Below are 19,863 nucleotides of genomic sequence, written 5' to 3'. Positions count from 1 at the left end.
TTGGGAATCCAAATGGTTTCAGTAGAGTGGGACATGGTGCAGTTTGTGACAAGGGAAAAGATTATATGGTTTTATGAATTGTCCATAACTCAGTAAGCAATGAAGAAGCCATGGGGACTTTAGGTTTTGCTGTAAGTGTGATTATTATTAACACTTAAATATGAATTTATATCTCTAAGTCCGTGAACCCTCACTTGGGAAATATGAAATAGGGAGAGGGCTTGACAAAATTCACTTATGACAGCCAATTCTCCTCTCATTTCCACTGACCGGAGGAACTCTATGGAAGTCAACGGAGTTATGCTGCTAGTGTAAAGGTGAGATTAGAATCTAGCCATTGTATACCTAACACTTTTCTTATGTTGCTTCTTTGTATATCAGAACTGTTATTTTCCTAACTTTTTTTAAACATGTACCTACATTTTTGCTCCTCACTGCCAAATTGCTCATGGAAATCATGTAGATTTAAGCACCCAGTGTTTACATCTATAGTTCAATGGTATCAAAAGGGATTGGCTATATATGGGTTAAAAAAAAATCTAGAGATATAATAGTTATTGTAACAAGTTTTGGAAAGGATTTTAAGCTATGTGCTTCAGAATTTAAGTCAATCTCAATTAGATATTTTAGAGGAGACAATGTAGGAAGCAGGTTCCCCTCCCTCACCCCCCCACCTTCCTCTGAAGTATCTGCTACTGATGCCATGACCATAGTTGGAGACAACATTCTGGGCTAGATAGAATCTCAGGTCTGATCCAGCATGGCAGTTCCTATGTATCTATGTCAGCTGTGATGATCATAGCTTTAGATAAAAGTTCCACATCAAGTGACCTGGGTCACTTCTTGGCCCAGACAGCAATGGTTCAAATCAAGTCAGCAAAAAAAAAAAAGGCAGTCTATAAACATAACTTAAAAAAGAGAGTCAAAAGGCCCTTAATCCTCAGGCCTTTGTCACTCTTTTATCTCCTTTGCCTCTCCAAGGGGCTTACTAGTCTCTCAGAGACAATCTGATGCTAACTCCACTCACGGGCTAGTAGAGAGTTATTGCTCCTTAGCCATTTCAATCTCTTCTGCCCTTTCCTCTTTATAATTGGCTTACTCTCATTAGTCACTGCAGCTGTGACTTTCCATAACTGGCATTTCTCATAGCTGCGTGGGGTGTGGCTAGTCTGGCTGTCCACAGGCAGGGCAGGGCAGGTTCTTGACCCTTTCCCACCTGTGTTTTGTAGATCCCACCACAGTGTGGAAAAATGGAAGCACAAGTTATATGAGTGCTAGTTGTGCACACATAGGAGAAAACCAGGCCTCAGTTAACAATGTACCCTAGAATATTAATTAAGCCTGACCTAAGGAAAATAGGGATGTAATCGATTAATACATTTCCTATTTAGTGAAATGTTTGACTAAAAAAACATTTATTTTTAAAATCAAGTTAACTTGCTATAGCCACGTTTAGTGTGAATCTTATTCCTTTACCAGGTTTGGCCTTGCCTATGATAATAGACTGAGTTATTTAAGGTGTGGATCGATAGCTGACACTAAGAAGTTTAGAACAGTATTAAGACAGAGTAACTGTATCACTGCATATTAATGGGATTTTTGAGTGACAACTGGTTATTTTTAACATAACTATTACGGAATGTTTCAGTTAATGAGGTTACATGATGAGTCTGGTGATGATATCACATGTTGTTAAAAGATATTTCTGTATATTCAGTGTGTTAAATCCTTATATTTCACTCATAAACTACCTTGAGTCCAGTGATGTTAAATGGGATGTAAAGTCAGGGCCTAATATAAGAACCTTAGAATATGGGCCAAAAATTTTAGTATGCAATTGTGTGATATACTTTCACTGGACGCGTTAAGTACAATTATTACAGGCAAATCTAACACTATAATTTTGTCTAAAACAAAATCCAATTAAACCTACTTCATACTACCCATAACATTCTTCACAACTTTTCTAAACTGAGAGCAACTTCCCATTGATAATTTTCAGTCAGTTATTCTAAATTAGGGAAATGAGATTTTCATCTACAAATAGCTTGCATGTGTTTATCCTTACCCACTGTGAGGAATAATCCTCCAATAGATTATCCACAAGCACAGCCTCCTTGTGCTGATGCTTCACTAGGCAGACATCCCAGATAGGTTATAAATCATGCAAATTTAAAAAGGTGATTTGCATGAAGCGACAGCTGGTGTGTGAAGAACAGATTACACTAGGAACAGTGTAATAGTGAGAGCAGGAGCTGGAAGCGTGTTTAACCAGCAATGCTTTGTCTGGCCCTTAAAAGGCCTTGTTGTCTGTGTTAAAGACATGAGTGATGTAGTTATTTCCAGTTCTTGTTTAGGTTCATGCATCAAAAAAGTGATGGTTTCCATCAACCCAAATATAAACACTTTCACAAACAGTTGTGGAGGACCCTCTGCATGGCTGATCTCTCTATAAAGCCCTTTCATAGGGTGTAGCACCATGGCCACTTACTGCCTCCCATGTGCCCCTCTTGGTTTGGATTGTCTCCCCTCTATTTCCCCTTCATCCTGGCCCCATACGAACCACACTCAGGGCACATCTACAATAAAAAAAGGCAGCAAGTCTCAGAACCTGGGTGAGCTGACTCAGGCTCACACCATAGGGCTAAAAATAACAGTGCAGGCACTCCTGTTTGCACGAGAGGCCAGGCTCTGAGACCCACGCACCTCACCAGGTTTCAGAGACCCGTCACCGGATACCTGGGCAGTGGTGGCCCCACCTCTTCCCCGAGGCTGCTGCTGCCTGCCTTGTAAGCCTTCCTCCACTCCACCCACCTTTCTCTAGCGGTCCCAGCCACTCGCCGCATCCCTCCTCACTCCCCTTCCCCGCGGGAGGGTGGATTGAGGAGGGATGCGGCCAGTGCGGGGTCTTGAGGCAGGCAGGGGGCTCTGGTGGGGGAGTGGAGGCAGCTTGTGGCAGGTGGGGAGGGTCTGGTGGGGGAGTGAGGAGGCAAGCAACAGGCAGGCGGGGGGTGAAGAGGCAAGCAACGGGTGGGGGTCTTGCAGCCAGCAGCAGGCGAGGGGAGCTTGCGGCAGGCGGGGGAGCGAAGAGGCACCCGGCGAGCCAGCAGCAGGCGAGGGGGTCTCGCGGCGGGGGGGGGGGGGGGTAGTGAAGAGGGATGCGGCTAACAGCAGATATTTGGGGTCTCGCGGCACGGGGGAGGTGAGGAGGGACTTGGCGGCGGCGAGGCTGAGCAGGGAGGGGGCTGAGCGGAGGCAGAGCGGGTGTGGAGTCTGGGTGGGGCCGAGGGCAGAAGAGGCGGGACAGGGAACTAGCCTCCCCCCGGGGAAGCTTCACCCGCCGCCCATGGTGGGCCTCGACTTTCGAGCAATGACAGTCTGTGCTAGCTGAGCTTCTCCCCCAATGCCACGTCCTCTTCCTAGCCCTGGTGCCCCCAGACACAGGGCTTCACCTGCCGAGCTGGGCACGTGCATGCCTCACCTTGGGCAATCACCGCCAGCAGCTCCTTCTCCATCGGCCTCAGCTCACCTTGCCTGGGGGGAGCCATGGCGCCTCCCCCTCGCCCTGCACTCACAGGGCCCAGATGTGGCGCTGTGCATTGCTGAACCCAGCAGGGACCTGGCGCAGCTCCCCCGGTGGGGGCCCAACTATTCCCCCTCCAGCAGCAGAGGCTGCGGGGTGAGAGAGTGAAGAGACACAGCAGCCTCCCTTCACAATGCACAGGGTTGATTTCCCAGCACAAATGGCCCACACTGCGTTCTGCGTATGGGAAGGCCTAGGACCCGCCCTCAGGGTGGTGGTTCTCGTTCCCTCCTTTTCAATCTTTCCCCTACCCCCCACGTTAGCAGCCCAATGGTACAGCCAGGCAGAGGGGGATGGCATGGGGCAGAACAGCTGCAGTGGTAATGTGTCTCTGTGGCACCACAGACCCAGGCCATGCCCCAGCATAGATGTACCCTCAGTCTCCAGGGCCCTTCTGAGATCAATCCTTTAATTCATTCCTCACCAGTTCCTCTCAAGCTAGCAAGAGGGTTTGTACTCATCAGAATTCAAAAGTCCAAGACAAACATGTTTTTCAGACCATCTTCCATTATTTAACACCCACCCTCCCAGGGTTTAGCTGGCTAGAGCTCTGCAGGAACCAAACTCATTCCCCGTAGCTGTTTCTTCACCCAGCTACACAACTGCCTGTTTCCTGAGTGTTCCAGCTCACTGCCACACTTCCTACCTCTGGCAATCTCAGGCACTCACACCCCTACCTACACCCTCCCCCTGCCCTTTATATTGGAACTGCCGATTCGCCTCAGGTGGGGCTCATCCTGAAATCAAAGCTAGCTTAGCCCCAGCCTCTCTAGCCCATGGGCAAGCCAGCTTGTTACATGGGGCTTAAGGAGTACTGAGAACCTTGTGCGGGTATCTTTCACTCTCGGCTGGGATATACAATAGTACTCAGCAATGGCCTAACTGTGCCTCTGTTGAAGTCAATGGGAGTTTTACTATTAACTTTAGTAGGAACAGAGTTAGCCCAACACTTAGTATTTTTTAAAATCCCATGTTTAACATCTTTAATACATGTCTTCTCACTTCCATGTGATTGTAAGTATTCCACTGCCGTAAAAGTCAACCAAAAACGACAATTTGGAACTAAATTGATTATAAGACCCAATATTATATAACATGAATGATAACGATACATACTCATCTTTGTGCAATACAGAGACTTCCTCGATTATAGCCTTTTGAAACACATTTATGTCTCATCACCACATCAACTGCCAACAACACTGCTTAGTATTAAACAGCTACTTTTCCCATGAGCAGCCTACCTTCTTCCACTTGGGGTAGCTGTCTGAACCCTTTCTCCAAATGTAACACAGAACTCTTCCAAAATTTCCCAACTTATGACAGCTATTTTTAACAACACTTAAAAAAAAAAAACTTTCTAAAGACAGATATAGAAAAGATAAATCCCAGAACCCCCTTTTCCAGTGCTGATTTGCTTATTGGTGCCATCTATTGGGGAGTGTACTACTATATTATAAAACAAGGAATAGATTGTCCTCTCCCTGATGCTCTCTATATGCATGCACAGTATGGAATGTAGTCTAGTACTTGGAGTACGAGCCAACCAACATCCAATTTTATTAGCCTCATTTTAGGGGAAGAGTGTAATAGATGTGAGGCTTAATTAATGTATGTTTTTAAGTGCTTTGATTTCTTTGCATGAAAGGTGATTTCTAAACGCCAAGAGTTATTATTATCTCATAATATAAACATACTGTGCCTGATTTTCCACTCACAGCAGGTTTTACATTCATTTAACTCTTGATTCTTAATGGAATAACTCATGATTTCTTCCAGGATAAAAGAGGGAAGGATCCAGCTTACTGTTATGCTGGGAGATCATTAAAAGCAACAAAATATAAAGGCCCTAAACCGTAAGCATCTCAAAATTGTAACAAGAAAAATTACTAACAGAGTTTTCACAAGCATAAGACATTGGACTTTGAATAAAAAAAATCCCGACAAATCTCTGTTTGCAGAAGATAAAGAAATATTGACATCCAAGAATCACAGCATGGTTTCCAAACCTCCTTCCCCTCTTAATAGATTAAGGGATAGAGTAGGATAACACATACTGAATATGTGACAGATATTGAAATATAAAAATGAAAAATTGTAAGGGTAAGAGCTTTGATAGTTATACTTTAATGATTTGTAATTATGCATCGTGAATGAGTTTAGATAAGGTAACACTTAGGCCAGGGCCTGGCGGGCGTAAGTGTGGTTTTGCCAATTCTTCTCTTACATAGAATTGCTGATCTGCTTAAAATGATGTTATGGCTAACAGAACAAAGATAATTCATTGTGCTGGAAGTTTTGAGGTAAAAACACACTAATCTGTAACAAGACGAAGGGAAGACACAGAATGACATGACAAACTGCATAAACAACAAAAAATGCAGAAGTTGGGTAAACTGAAGTGAGCACGTGCGTAAAGAATGAATTACATAAAAAATAAATGGGTGATGTGCTAACAGCTGGCTGGAGAAAAGTTAAGCAATACAGAATTTGAAAATGTATAAGAATCCAAGTGAACATGGCCCAAATTGGAGAGGCCAGGCCAGAGGGGGGCGCCCGCCGATGGCCGGTTTTGCTAAAGATGCGTTCAGGTGTTCGGGGTCTAATCCAGACAAGAAACTGAAGGAATGGGACTGAAGGACCAGACCAAGGGATCAGAAGAGGCAATGACCATCATGAAGTATAGAATTTCCTGGTGCCCCAGAATGTTCTAATTTGGGCCCTTTACCTATCCTTCTTGTTTGATATTATTGTCTGGTATCTGTATATGTTCAGATAATATGTGACAATAATTCTGTCTGAAACTGTATAAATAAAGCCAAAAATTGATTAAGCCTATATTGGGTGGACTTGTGACTCAGTTTCCCAATTTAACTCCATGAAAAAATAGTTACGTGCTCCCTCTATAAAAGCTGAGCATGGAATCAAAACAAAAATGAGTGTATAAACATTTGCCCATATGGGGTTTTTAGGGGCTGGAATGGAAAATTGTCTTGTTTTCAGAATATATTTTTTTCACAAATGTTTTTCCTTTCTACTGTCTCAAACTGTTTTTAACAGTGTTAAGGAGAAAAGCAAGATCAAAAAAGAGTTTCTGTTAAGATAATTTGATTAAAAAAGGCATAGAGTGTCAGAGCCCTGAGACACTTTTCAGTAAAGCTTTGTAACATTTGTAAAAATGGAGAGGAAAAAAACAAACCTGTCAAATGTTAAAATCAGTCCTGAAGTTATGAGCTTTAATTCTCTGCAAGTCACAGGAGGCCCTTTATCTTGGCCTTGATTCTTTCAAGTAGCTGGAAATGAATGCATGGTGCAGAGGCAGCAGCTTCAATTAGACGTAATATTGAAAAAAAGGTTGATGGCTCTTCCTTGTTAATGAGGAAAAAACAAGTGTTCCACTCTTTGGAATAGTGCCAATCTACCCTGATAGTTGATACCAACATAACATGATCACACATATCTAAATGGTACAGAAAGCAGGGCATCTTACAAATGTGGTTCCATTCTGAAAAATAACTCTATAAAAATGGCACCTTATTCCTCTACAGACCATCTCCCTCTGTGTATCAAGAGACATTCTCTAGTGATTCAAATAAGCTTTGATATATTTCCCCACTCTTGTTAGCACTGCAGAATCACCACAATCAGAGAGAGAGAAAGAGAGAGAGAGAGTGAGAGCGAGAGCTGGTTTCTGTTCTGGCTCCCAAGGCATATAGAGGGTCTGATTCAGCTCCCCTTGAAATCAGTTATCTTCTCTGATGACAGTGCTTTATTTCTGACTGAGAAGAGGCCTCTCAGCCTACTCTGGATGGATATTGTTAATTTAGGAACGGACTTTTGTGGGACATAAAATGCCCCTCTCAGGGTATGTCTACACTGCTTTCCAACTTGGGAAGACACACCTATGCTAGCTTTGATCAAACTAGTGTGTTAAAACTGGAGCATAGCTGCAGCAGCAGAAAAGGCTAGCCATCCCAAGAACATGCCTACGGTTTCAGATGGGATTGTACTTGGGGTGCTCCCGACACTGTGGTGACGCTTCTATTTTTCGGATCATAACTCAGGCAGAGCTAGTAGGGTATGTCTACTCAAGCTGGAAATTACACCTCCAGCCCCAGTGTAGACATACCCTCAGTCCTCAATCTGCACAACCTGCTATTTAAAATATGCATCACTTAATGGATTCCCATCCTGACTTGTCAGGTTCAGAATCCTTTCGTCACTTTTTAAAAATACTGATGCATCATTTAGTAGTTAAAGTACAAGAATGGGAGTCAGAAAATCTCAGTTCTAGTCCTGGTTGAGCCACAGGCTTGCTGGATGATCATTTAACCTCTCTGTCCCAGAGTTTCCCCATCAGTAAAAGAAGAGAGATAATACCTGCTGCATAAGTAGGGCCCTGCCAAATTCACGGCTGTGAAATACACATCACGGACCATGAAATCAGACCTCCTCCAGGAAATCTAGCTATTGGAGGGGCAGGGCTTGGGGCACCACATCTGGGGGCTCATACCATTCATCAGGGTCCAGCTGCTAGTCCGCCAGTTTGGGACGGGATGGGACTTCCTCTTCCCCTGCATGGCCACTCTTGGGGGTGAGATCAGACTCATTTTCAGGTACATTCCCCAGTTGCAGGAAGCTCCGCGGCTGCTGCCTTCAGAGCCCAGCTCTGAAGCCAACACAGAAGTGAGGGTGGCATCCCCCTCCCCCCCCATGACTGCTTTGCAACCCCCCCCCCCAACTCCCTTTTGGGTCAAGACCCCCACAGTTATAACATTGAAATTTCAGATGTAAACATCTGAAAACATGAAAAATGCTCAAGGGAAAAGATTACAGGACTGATACACAAATACCAAACATGGATTTAGCATCTAATTATCCTGACCTTCCTAAGGAAACCACTGACTTCATTTGGAGCTTTGTCCAGGTAGGACTGTACAATTGGGCCCATGTTTACAGATGCCTGGGCTGCTTCTACCACCTCTAGTCACGCACCTTACTCCACAAAAAGTTCTACTGAAATCAGTAGAACTATTTATGCAGTAGGTTAGTACTCAGTGTAAGTAAAGATGCCAGCATATGGCCAAAGTGAACATTTATATTGTTATCACTGAGGTTGGGTGAAACCTCACTGGAGCTGGCAGGCATGACATTTGCCCTTCATTCAGGATAAATGTAAGAAGCAGTTAAGTTTGGATGGTTTAAACACAATGACTAGATGACCCTTGCGGTCCCTTCTAACCCCATGGTTCTATGATTCTAAGCTCCTTTTTGGAGTCAGATAGCTGAAACAAGAAGTCATCACATGAAACCCCTGCCACATGCACGACCAGTCAGAAACTGAGCTATGTGGGCAGAGGGTTTTTTATGGATATTGTTTGATAGTGGTGTCTGTGTCTGTAAGCAGAAGCAGCAAGAGAAGAAGCAGAGAGAAACAAGCATAGAGGAAGTGAAGCACTGGAAATGTGGCCCTAAGAAAAAGTAAAGAGAGGGAGATTTTTGGGCAGAGTGCTAGCTGGAAAGAGGCTTGGAACTGTGAGCAAAGAAACTGCCTCCTGTTGTTTGATTGCTACTGTGTTTGGGGAAAATAAGACTTTATATGTTCTTTGTAAATAAACAGGATTGCATCAAAGAAGCATTACCATAAACAACCTGAAAGGTCCTGAATACTCAGTTCTTCAGAGATAATGGTATTAAGGATGTGAAAATCTCCATGCTTTTTCCTGTTTATAATTTGATTTAATTACAATATATTTAATTAATAAAGTTTCCCTCCCTGAAATATGCTACAGATCGTTATTGTAATTTCATGATTCTGTATGAAGAAATGTTGCTATTTACAGATTCTGAAGTCAGACTAGAAATGAAGGATGAAAGTCCAAACTTCCCCGAGTGACTAGAAACATTAGAGAAAAGGTGGACATGTGAAGGACAACTTTCAGTTACTACTGCAGTGTAAAAACACCTACAACAATACAGCTAATTTTGTTAGCCTTATTAAAAGGCTACATTGGGGTGCTGACCAGAGGGCAGCTGATAGCCTCTAAAGTAAACTCCCCTATATATGGAACAGCTGATCCCCTCTGAGCAGGCTCTTTAGTTACATTGGTATGTGACCTACTTTTCAGGACTTCCTGTAGTATAATGAATTAGGAGTTAGCATGTATTATTCTTGTCTGCATCTACTAGGGGGCAGCAGAAATCCCGACAAAGGAGACTAACTCAATTGACCAGATACTGTGTTTGACCAGATTATTAGGTGAATAGTGAGTACTTCCTGCTAGTTTTGGTTGGAGGTCAGTAATGCTAGCTAAAAAGCAGCACAGCTAATTAAGAGTGAGCCCTGCAGAAGTAGTGTCTGCCTCTTCCTTACCACACGATCCACCAGTAACACCATGGAAGGGTGTCTAGGATTCAGGTATAAGGATCAGGCAGAGTCCTTCTGCTGGGCTCAGAATTTTTTAAATACTAGGATGCTTGTTAGACTACCCTGACCAACCTCCAGACAGTGAAAGGAACTGGAAGAGAAATCATATGCAGCCCTTTCACCAAGCTGATTTGGTTTTCCAGTGGTTGTGTCCTAGCAATGCAGTTGGGAGAGCACATTGCAATATCATCTCCTGGGTTCAAGAGATTTCTAGAGGAGGGACACCAAGTCAAATACGCACAAAGATACCAGCTAGCCAAAACAAACTCATTAATAGAGATGGCAGAGTTATTAAAGAGAGACTAAAATTGCCTCCAGCATGAACCTTCATCCAAAATGCAAATAGAACTTCAACTCATGGGATTTTTGTTTGATTGCTTGTTTTTGTAAAGTAGCATAATCTAGTGATAAAATCATGAAACTTTGAGCCAATAAACCTGAGTTCCATAGCCAGGTCTGTCACAGACTTCCTATGTGGCCTTGGGCAAGTCAAAGTCAGATTCCTACACTCCCGTCGAGTATTACCTTATTCCACGAGTAACCTCACAGATTTCCCAGTGCCATGAAGTATGGGTGGCTGCATCTGGCCTTTATCTTCTCTACCTCTGAGGACAATGATGCTTACCTGTATGAAGCACTTTGAGATCTCCAGATGTAATGTTCTACATGCAAATATGATTATTTATAAATGATGGTTTAATTCCCCTCCACCATTATTTCTCATCGGTGCATGTCTCTATCAGGATCAGAGATGAAAGTGACAAAATACAATGAAAAAAACAAAACAAACCAAAACACTATCCTTCTGGTATTTCCAACCTGCTTGGAAACATGAATTTTAGCAAATCTCACAAAATAGCTGCTTCTCCCAATTTTTCCAGCCCAATTTTGGAAATAGAAAGAGGTTCTGATGGGAGTTGCTTACTACCTTTAGGGTGTTTATCTGAACCAAACCGTAACTTGGACCTTTTGAGTTTAGTCGATTGCTAATGATTAAAGAACAAGCCAGTGTAAATATAGGGAGAAAACATGGTAAGTTCAGACCTGGTGTGCTATTTATATCATTCAAGTTCTGAACAGGCCATTGTATGTTTTTTTCAAATCCTATTAATTACCGTGATAGTGGAAGTTTTTGTGAACTTGGCAAAAAGTTTGTCAAACCAGTTAGGCTTATCAATTTGCAAGTGAGTTGTCAGCACTGAAGCTAGCAAGATGTTGCTTGGGGAATTGCTCAGGGGAAATAACTTGCCTAATTAACTGGTCCTCACTAAAGGGATCTTAAAAAAATACTGCTTTATCAGCAAGGTACCAGCATTGTCTCAGGCACCATCATCAAAAGTGTATTAATTAGAAACGATTCTGTGATCTTTTAGAATTGTTTGCATTTCAAACAAAACTCCAAAGCCAGGCTACAGCTCTAAACTCTAGATTTGTATAGACTTTGTGACAAGTCAAATCTGAATCCAAACTGAGTATAGAACCAGACCATTTTGACCCCCTTGCTAGAAATTGATCCAGGGGGTGCTCAAATTGCAAGGATTTGCCCAATTCCCTTGGGGATTTGCCATGGTGATTAAATCTGAATACAAACATTGCTGTTCAAACTTATCATTAGCACAAAGCCATGATTTTTTAAAAAAGTTTTGGAACAAAAGTAATGGGCTAAGATGTTTAGAATGTTTAATTTCATATTGATTTTTAGCAAGAAAAGATGGTAAAAGTCACTCTTTCCACAGAAGCTACCATGTCCTTGCAAAAAGTCAGGTAATTTGATTTACTGAAATGGACAGAATTTCTTTCCTGTTGATTCAAGAGGAAAAACAATCAAATCTGACTGCTATTTTAAGTACATAATGAAAACATTGAAGGGTTTAGCTGAGGTTTGATTTTAAGTTAATTTGGTTTAGTTAATTTCAGAGGCAGGTGTGGGTCTAAGATCTGCACAAAGAGACCGCTGATCTGAAACACACATGACCAAAGCCAAGAGTGCCCAGGGATTTTCCTCCACTTTCCTGCAGGCTCTCTCCTACCCATGAAGAAGGGAGAAAGGTTTCCCTGTCAACTATCTTTTCACTCGTTAGTCCAAAATTACACTGAGGTCTAAAAATGAAGTTTGCCTACAAGGAGGTCTGAAAACAAGCTCATGAGATTAATGGACAATATTCAGGATTTTTATATTCAATATAAATGCAATAGCAGATCTATTCTTTTATAAATTTAGTATCTGCAGATAAACCTGGGGTGGGGCAAGGTTGCAATTTGTTTGTTTTTATGTATTTATTGTTAGAGTTTGCAAGCTGGGGTTATTATGGGTCTCCAGTTGTTGGATAAACCTACAGCAGTTTCTACAAAGGCCATTTTTCATCTTTGTTTTCACTTTAATAGATTGAAATTGTTGGTTTCAGCAGTGGACCTTGTTATCTACAATCCATACCTTTGTCACCTCCAGTTTAGTCTACTGAAAAGAACTGTATATTGGACTACGCTGTAAATATAATAACATTACATAGTCCAATTTGATCTTTCAGTAAAGATTATATGACGTTTTGGGTCCGATTCAGCTAACACTAAAGTCAATGGGAGACTTGTGATTAACTACAATGGGAACAGAACTTTCCCAACTAATTGGTAGACTCCTGGTACTGCTGAGCACCTACTACTCCCACAGATTTCACTAGGAGTTGCATGTGCTTGGAGTCGCTGAGGATCCAAGCTGAGATGAAGTATCACGGGTCATAGATCTAGTTAAACTCCCCTCTGCTGGACACTTGCAAAACTGCTGAGAGCAGGGCCGGCTCCAGGCACCAGCCCACCAAGCATGTGCTTGGGGCGGCGCCTGGAGGGGGGTGGCGCGGCGGGGCGCTCCGGCCCGAGAGCTGGGCCGCGACTGGGCTTGCCGCCCTCCCCCGGCGCTCCGGTCGGGGAGAGCGGGGCCCTGGCCGGGTTCTCCGCCCTCCTCTCAGCGCTCTGGCCGCCGGGGAGAGCGGAGCCGCGGCGGGCTTGGCGCCTTCCCCTGCCGCGCTGAAGGGGGGTGGGGGGGTGGGGGCGGCGGGTGGCTTTTTTGCCTAGGGCGGCAAAAAAGCCAGAGCCGGCCCTGGCTGAGAGGGATCCAGACACTTAGCTTGCTGGGGCTGGGCACAGTTTAGGCACTGTCCCTGGGTTTGGGCCTCTCAGCCTGTGCGCCAGGTGCAGACCTTGTGCCTGACACCCCTTTTGGCAGAAAAGACCCCCTCAGTCCAAATGCCTAGCCCCAAATGCCTAGGCTTCTCTCCACCTAGCCTCCCAAGCAGCTCTTGGATGTTCCCCAGACTCCCACCTTCTGGTTTACAGCTTGAGTCATCGGGGATATGTGACAATGGAAGCAAACAGACAGGCATTGCACAGGGTTCTAAAACAAATACATTGCTCTTTTCTTAGGAGCACAAGAAATACATTGATCTATACAAAATAATAAACACATAAGTATGTATTTCACTGTCTCAGGTGCCTCACCACCCTGGATTGTTCTTTGGGCTTAGGCAGAGTTCACTACGGTGTCCAGGAGTTTTCCCTCAGAGCTCATGAATCATGGAACCTTTTCAGCACAGCTTGCTTTCTCTGACCTTGGCTGGTCCCACAGTTGAACCGGACCCCTGCCCTACACACACACACACACCCTGCTGTGAAAGCCTACCCATCTTTTCCTTTTCCTGCCCAAAATTTCCTGTCCCTCCACAAGCCTTCCTGTTAGTTTCTCATGTGAGTCCATTTTAAATTCCTATCACCTCTGTCCCTTTCTCCTGTTTGGAGATTTCCCCGTCTCTCCACTTCCCCCTCCCTGCAGACAAGATGGAGCAAGTAGCTTCTCCCAGCTCCAGCCAACCTCCTTAGCATGCCTATTGTTCAGAGTACAGTTGTTAAGGTTAAAAGTACGAGGAGTACTTGTGGCACCTTAGAGACTAACATATGCTCAAATAAATTTGTTAGTCTCTAAGGTGCCACAAGTACTCCTCATTCTTTTTGCTGATACAGACTAACACGGCTACCACTCTGAAACTTGTAAAGGTTAATGACTCTCCATTGTCCCTTGTCTGGTAAGTACAAAATGGTGGATTCCACATCCACATAAAGGCATTCTCTGTTGCAACAATTTTATAACAACTTTATAACATCAACCAGTTGTATATACATTCCCCAAATTGTCACACCACACTATGGTCCTGCAATGAGCTCCACAATGAAGACAATAGAGTTACACCAGAACTGAACTTACCCAATTGAGAAAAAACAATTGTCATTACCAGAAATATGCTTTTCACTTACAGTGAAATCTGCAAAACCATTCAGGGAAACCAATGAAAAAAATCAAATTCTTTGTGCAACTTCTGCCACATTCTTTTCCTATCCTGCCAACATAGAATCATAGAGAATTAAGGTTGGAAGAGAACTCAGGAGGTCATCTAGTCCAACCCTCTGCTCAAATCAGGACCAACCCCAACTAAATCATCCCAGTCAGGGCTTTGTCAAGCCGGGCCTTAAAAACCTCTAAGGATGGAGATTCCACCACCTCCCTAGGTAACCCATTCCAGTGCTTCACCACGCTCCTAGTGAAATAGTTTTTCCTAATATCCAACCTAGACCTCCCCCACTGCAACTTGAGACCACTGCTCCTTGTTCTATCATCTGCCACCACTGAGAACAGCCTAGCTCCATCCTCTTTGGAACCCCCCTTCAGGGAGTTGATGGTTGCTATCAAATCCCCCCTCAGTCTTCTTTTCTGCAGCCTAAATAAGCCCAGTTCCCTCAGCCTCTCCTCATAAGTTATGTGCCCCAACCCCCTAATCATTTTCATTGCCCTCCGCTGGACTCCCTCCAATTTGTCCACATCCATTCTGTATATCCAAAATGGACACAATACTCCAGATGTGGCCTCAGCAGTGCAGAATAGAGGGGAATAATCACTTACCTCAATCTGCTGGCAATGCTCCTACTAATGCAGCCCAATATGCCATTAGCCTTCTTGGCAACAAGGGCACACTGTTGACTCAGATCCAGCTTCTCGTCCACTGTAATCCCCAGGTTCTTTTCTGCAGAACTTCTGCTTAGCTAGTCAGTCTCCAGACTGTAGCAGTGCATGGGATTCTTCTGTCCTAAGTGCAGGACTCTGCACTTGCCCTTGTTGAACCTCATGAGATTTCTTTGAGCCCAATCCTCCAATATGTCTGGGTCACTCTGGACCCTATCCCTACCCTCCAGTGTATCTACCTCTCCCCCCAGCAATCCATCCCATCATCCAGAGAATTAATGAAGATGTTGAACAAAACTGGCCCCAGGACAGACCCCTGGGGCACTCTGCTTGATACCGCCTGCCAAATAGACATCAAGCTGTTGATCACTACCCCCGCTGAGTCCGACGATCTAGCCAGCTTTCTATCCACCTTATAATCCATTCATCCAATCCATACTTTTTTAACTTGCTTGCAAGAATACTGTGGGAGACCGTATCAAAAGTTTTGACTTTGCTTTCCATGTGCAATTGATCAGTTCATCCACAGAAACACAGAAACTGACATACATGTTTGGAAACTTTTTTAAAGGGCTGGGTAACATTCTGTATGTATGTACCCAAGCAGTTATAGGGATTTTCAAATCTTGATGTCTAAAAGGTTGGGGTCTTTTTGTTTGTAGTTGTTGTTATTGTTGAGTTTTAGTTATTTTTTTAGGAGTCAGAAAGAAATTAAACTCCCATCTTACAGGTACAGCATTGCACAACTCCTCACATGAATTTGGGGATGTTTCGTCTTCTTCTGAAACATCAGGCCGGAATCTGAAACATCAGGCAGGATTATCAATTTGATGGATCAATGGTCCAATTTTGTATGTCAAATTAAAATTATTCTAATATTACAGAACCAGCTTATATGGCCATGTTATGTGACTTTCACCTGTACAAGTGTAATCTTTAGTTTTCAGTTTTAAAAAAAAAGACATTAACTTAGGGCAACCTCTGCCATTAAAACTAAAGCCAAGATTTTCAAACTTGGATGCCTAAACTTAGGCACCTAAATCCATAGTTGAACATCTTACCATTGACTTTAGTGGCAGTTCTGGGCACTCAGCACTTCTGAAAATGATTGGAACAATTTGACTTTCTTGCAAGGGGAAGCAAATATTTCTGTAGCTAAAAAATAATGTAAATAAATTTGCTACAAAGAAAATCAAAGTAAATACCTCTAGGGCAAACTTAAAATTCAGAAATATTTTTAACAAACATGAAAATGTTCCACTGGTGACACAAGACTAAAGCCAACAGAAAAATAAGGTCATTCCTATTAGATTCTTAAGACACATTTAAAAATTATTTATTTGCATGGCAATTAGTATTCAAAACTCAGCTTAGGAAAAAACTGCATATCCTTGGGGATCCCAGTTCTATAGGTATTTTTTAAGCTGTCCAAATGTAAATATAAAATCACTCAGAGGATCAAAGCAGCAGAAAAAAGTTAAATTGCACAGTTTGTCCATACAGCAAGATAAAGCAGAGTCATGAACGGAATCAGTAAAATCACTGATGTCACTGGCACCACAAGCACTCCATTAGATTTGATTGGAAGTGAACATTAGGAAGAAGCAGATTAGCTCCCATAGCAATGGAAACAGGAACTCATATTCCAGATATTTTTGGAAAATCTGGTAAAAATCCAAACTTCTACCCTCCTGAAAAGAACCATGCAACTTCTGGTTATGTCCTTGATTAGAAAAGGACAACTACATACTTTTATGCTCCACCTTTTATTTCCTTGGTTAGGAGGATAATGTCTTCATGGCTTATGCAACATGTTAAATCTAGATAATAAAAGAGACAGAAAAAATGTGTGTTGTTTTATTTAAACAGCTTAGATATATAATATCCAATCACTTGTGCTTTGATGTAGCCAGATTTTAAGGTAAGGAGGTTTTGGCTGGGTTGGGACTTGGATAGGACACCTCAAAGGAACAGCTATAAAACATGCTGCAGAAAGTAGTGTTGGTGATTCAGTGGGTGGCATTCTTCACTCTGAGTCAATAGTGAACCAATGCCTCACAATGGTGCTGGGGGCACTATGCTGCTGGAGGAGCCATCTTCTGGAGAAAACAACAAAATGAGGTCTTGGCAACCGGTGATCATTAAAGAACCTATGACAATATTTGCAAAACAGAGATGTTGACCCTAATGTCATGATCAAATCCTAGCTCAGATAATGACATTCTGCCTATGTAAATTCCCCCTGCTTGCTCACTTACACATGGTATTCTTTCCTATCCTAAATTGTTGTAAAATATTGCTGTATGTTGTTAAATGGCTGCTGCATTTGATCCCACAGGTGGTATTACCATATATCCTTTAAGTATGTTCCTGGAGAAGATCCAGAAGACTGGTAACAAATTGGTGGTGTGCTGATACAGTATTTCAAAAGGATAAATAGAATGACTTAGGTAAATAATAGGCCAGTTAGCCTAACTTCAAACCTAGGCAAAATATAGGAACACCAACTATGGAATCTCAGTCAATAAAGAATTAAGAGGATAGTGTCATAATTAATACCAGTCAACATGGTTTTATGGAAAATAGGACTTGTCAGGTAAACTTGAACTAGTGTCAAAAACAATATCAAATTTAGTTGATATGGGCCACTGTGTTTAGACTAGATGATCTTAGTACCCTCTATGACCCTAAAAATCTATGAATTACCAATACCTACTTTACAGAAGTACTCTGAGCTTTCATTAATCTTAATTTATGCAAGATGCCAAAATCTGCCCTCAGCATAAACATGGAGTCACTTCGTTGATGCCTACTGAAATATTCCTAATTTTCAACAACGAAAATTGGAGTATAATTTGGCCCTGTTTGTGTAAACTGCTTTGCGATCTCCCAGTGATAGGTATTTACAGAAGTGCCTCTGAAATACAGTTATATAGGTCAGATTTAGACTAAAGATTTAAAAGCAATAAGAATACTTTGCATTTATATTTTTCATTGTTTACTGAATAATGAATTTTTACAGTGAATTCTTGACTACATAGACACATATGTGTTCTGTACCATTTGCATTTGAGTGCCAAGACATATACATGATCACTGTATGGAATGCTCTTCAGAGTCAAACATTTGCTTTTTGGCACCAACTATCAAAGTTGTCCCAATGCACTGCATTTGTTCCGGTGAAATTCATTCATGCAAGAGAGATTTCCTAACTTTGAATATATTGCCAAACATCTTGGCCTCTGCTAGGTGTTGCTTGTGCACAGGAATGAAGTGTTTCATTATCAACCTCAGTCTGGATGCCTAAGCCTCATTGTTATCTTTATCTTCCTAAATGCAAATAAATATGTTCTAAGAGACCCAAATAACAGCTCCATTGCATACGCTAAGCCAAATCGTGCGGTACTTATATAAACTGCATTAGGAGCAAGGGAGTTTTTGCCCACTCTCCAGTGGATGGTTCACATAAAGAATATAATTTTCCAGACCACTCCGCATTGGCCCAATTAAATCTTCATTGATCCCACAGATGAGGTTTATGAAACTTCTAGCTAATGGATTTAAAGCCTTAGCTCAAACAGTAAAGGCTCATGCTTTTAGCACGGAAGCCGCCATGTTCAAACCCTATTGTTTGCCCAGGCAATGTCAGTTACACTTATTCAAACAAAACTCCAACAGAAGTCAATGGTAGATTTGTTTGGATAAGCACTAAATGCAAAATTTGGGCCATCAGGACCAGTCCATGTAAAATAAGAACCATCACCCAGAACTTGAATTAACTCAAATTTCTTTTGGCTGTTTGAAAAAAGTGTTCTTACTTTTTGTTGTTGGGGGTGAGATTTTTCAGAAATACTTATTTGCCCAACTCCCCAGTGGAACTAGTGCTCCTAAATCATTCAGGCATTTCTGTGAAAATCATGGATTTTGTGATGTGGACATCTGTGCACAGGAAAGAAGACTCGATTACTCACCTCATTTCTTCCAGGTCACCAGACAGCACTCATCACTGACTAAGCCTGCATGGGGGAAGTCTGATAAGGCACTCTGAGTGATGGAAGAAAGTATTTAAAAATAATTTCATATTTTCACTTACAAGAGACAATGTGTATGAGGATGAAGCCTGTTCTTTCTACTTATGCCCTAATTTTGTTACTGCCTTGGGGAGTGACGCAAAACAGCAGTTGCGACTACTTTATTCAATACAGTCTTGTATAAACGAATTTATTTTCCACATAGCTATATTTGATTTTTGCTTGTGTCCAAGCTTCAACTAATATTTTCCATAAACAGCTATGGGCATGCAAGGGAGAGGGAATTTTCTGAACCTAGTAAGCACCGAAGAAGAGAAATCAGTGTATTTTTTGTTCATAGCAGAATTTGTAGGACTACCACAAATATCTTGGAGCACAAGGGGTCCATTTTTCAAATAAAGGCCTCTAAATAGGGGATCAAACTGGTGCTTGATGTTAAGCTGGCAGTTCTATATTTAGGCTCCTAAATAAGTGGCTTGATTTTCTAAAGGGCTGAGCACCGAGCAGGTCCATTGACTTCTGTATGTTGTTGAGCAGTCACATTTGAAAATATACCTAAATATGGATTACATAGCCTAATTTTGGGCACCCAGTTGAAAATATTCACCAGGATGGCCAAATCCTATATTTTGGCATTTTAATTGTTGCTAAGGCAAGTAAAATGAGCATCGACGTGCCTACTTTCCATTCTCAGCACACTGAATATAGAATTTAGCTCTCCTGTTTAAGTGCCCCTTTTTGAAAATTAGGATCATAGTCAATAAAATATTGACATGGGAAACGCCATTTGAAATTGTTCCTGAATGACATCTGTATA

The sequence above is a fragment of the Chrysemys picta genome, chromosome 3 (assembly GCF_011386835.1).
Source record: "Chrysemys picta bellii isolate R12L10 chromosome 3, ASM1138683v2, whole genome shotgun sequence".
In the NCBI taxonomy this organism is placed as follows: Eukaryota; Metazoa; Chordata; order Testudines; family Emydidae; genus Chrysemys; species Chrysemys picta.
The sequence above is the reverse complement of the archived record's forward strand: the minus strand, read 5'-3'. Positions refer to the sequence as shown.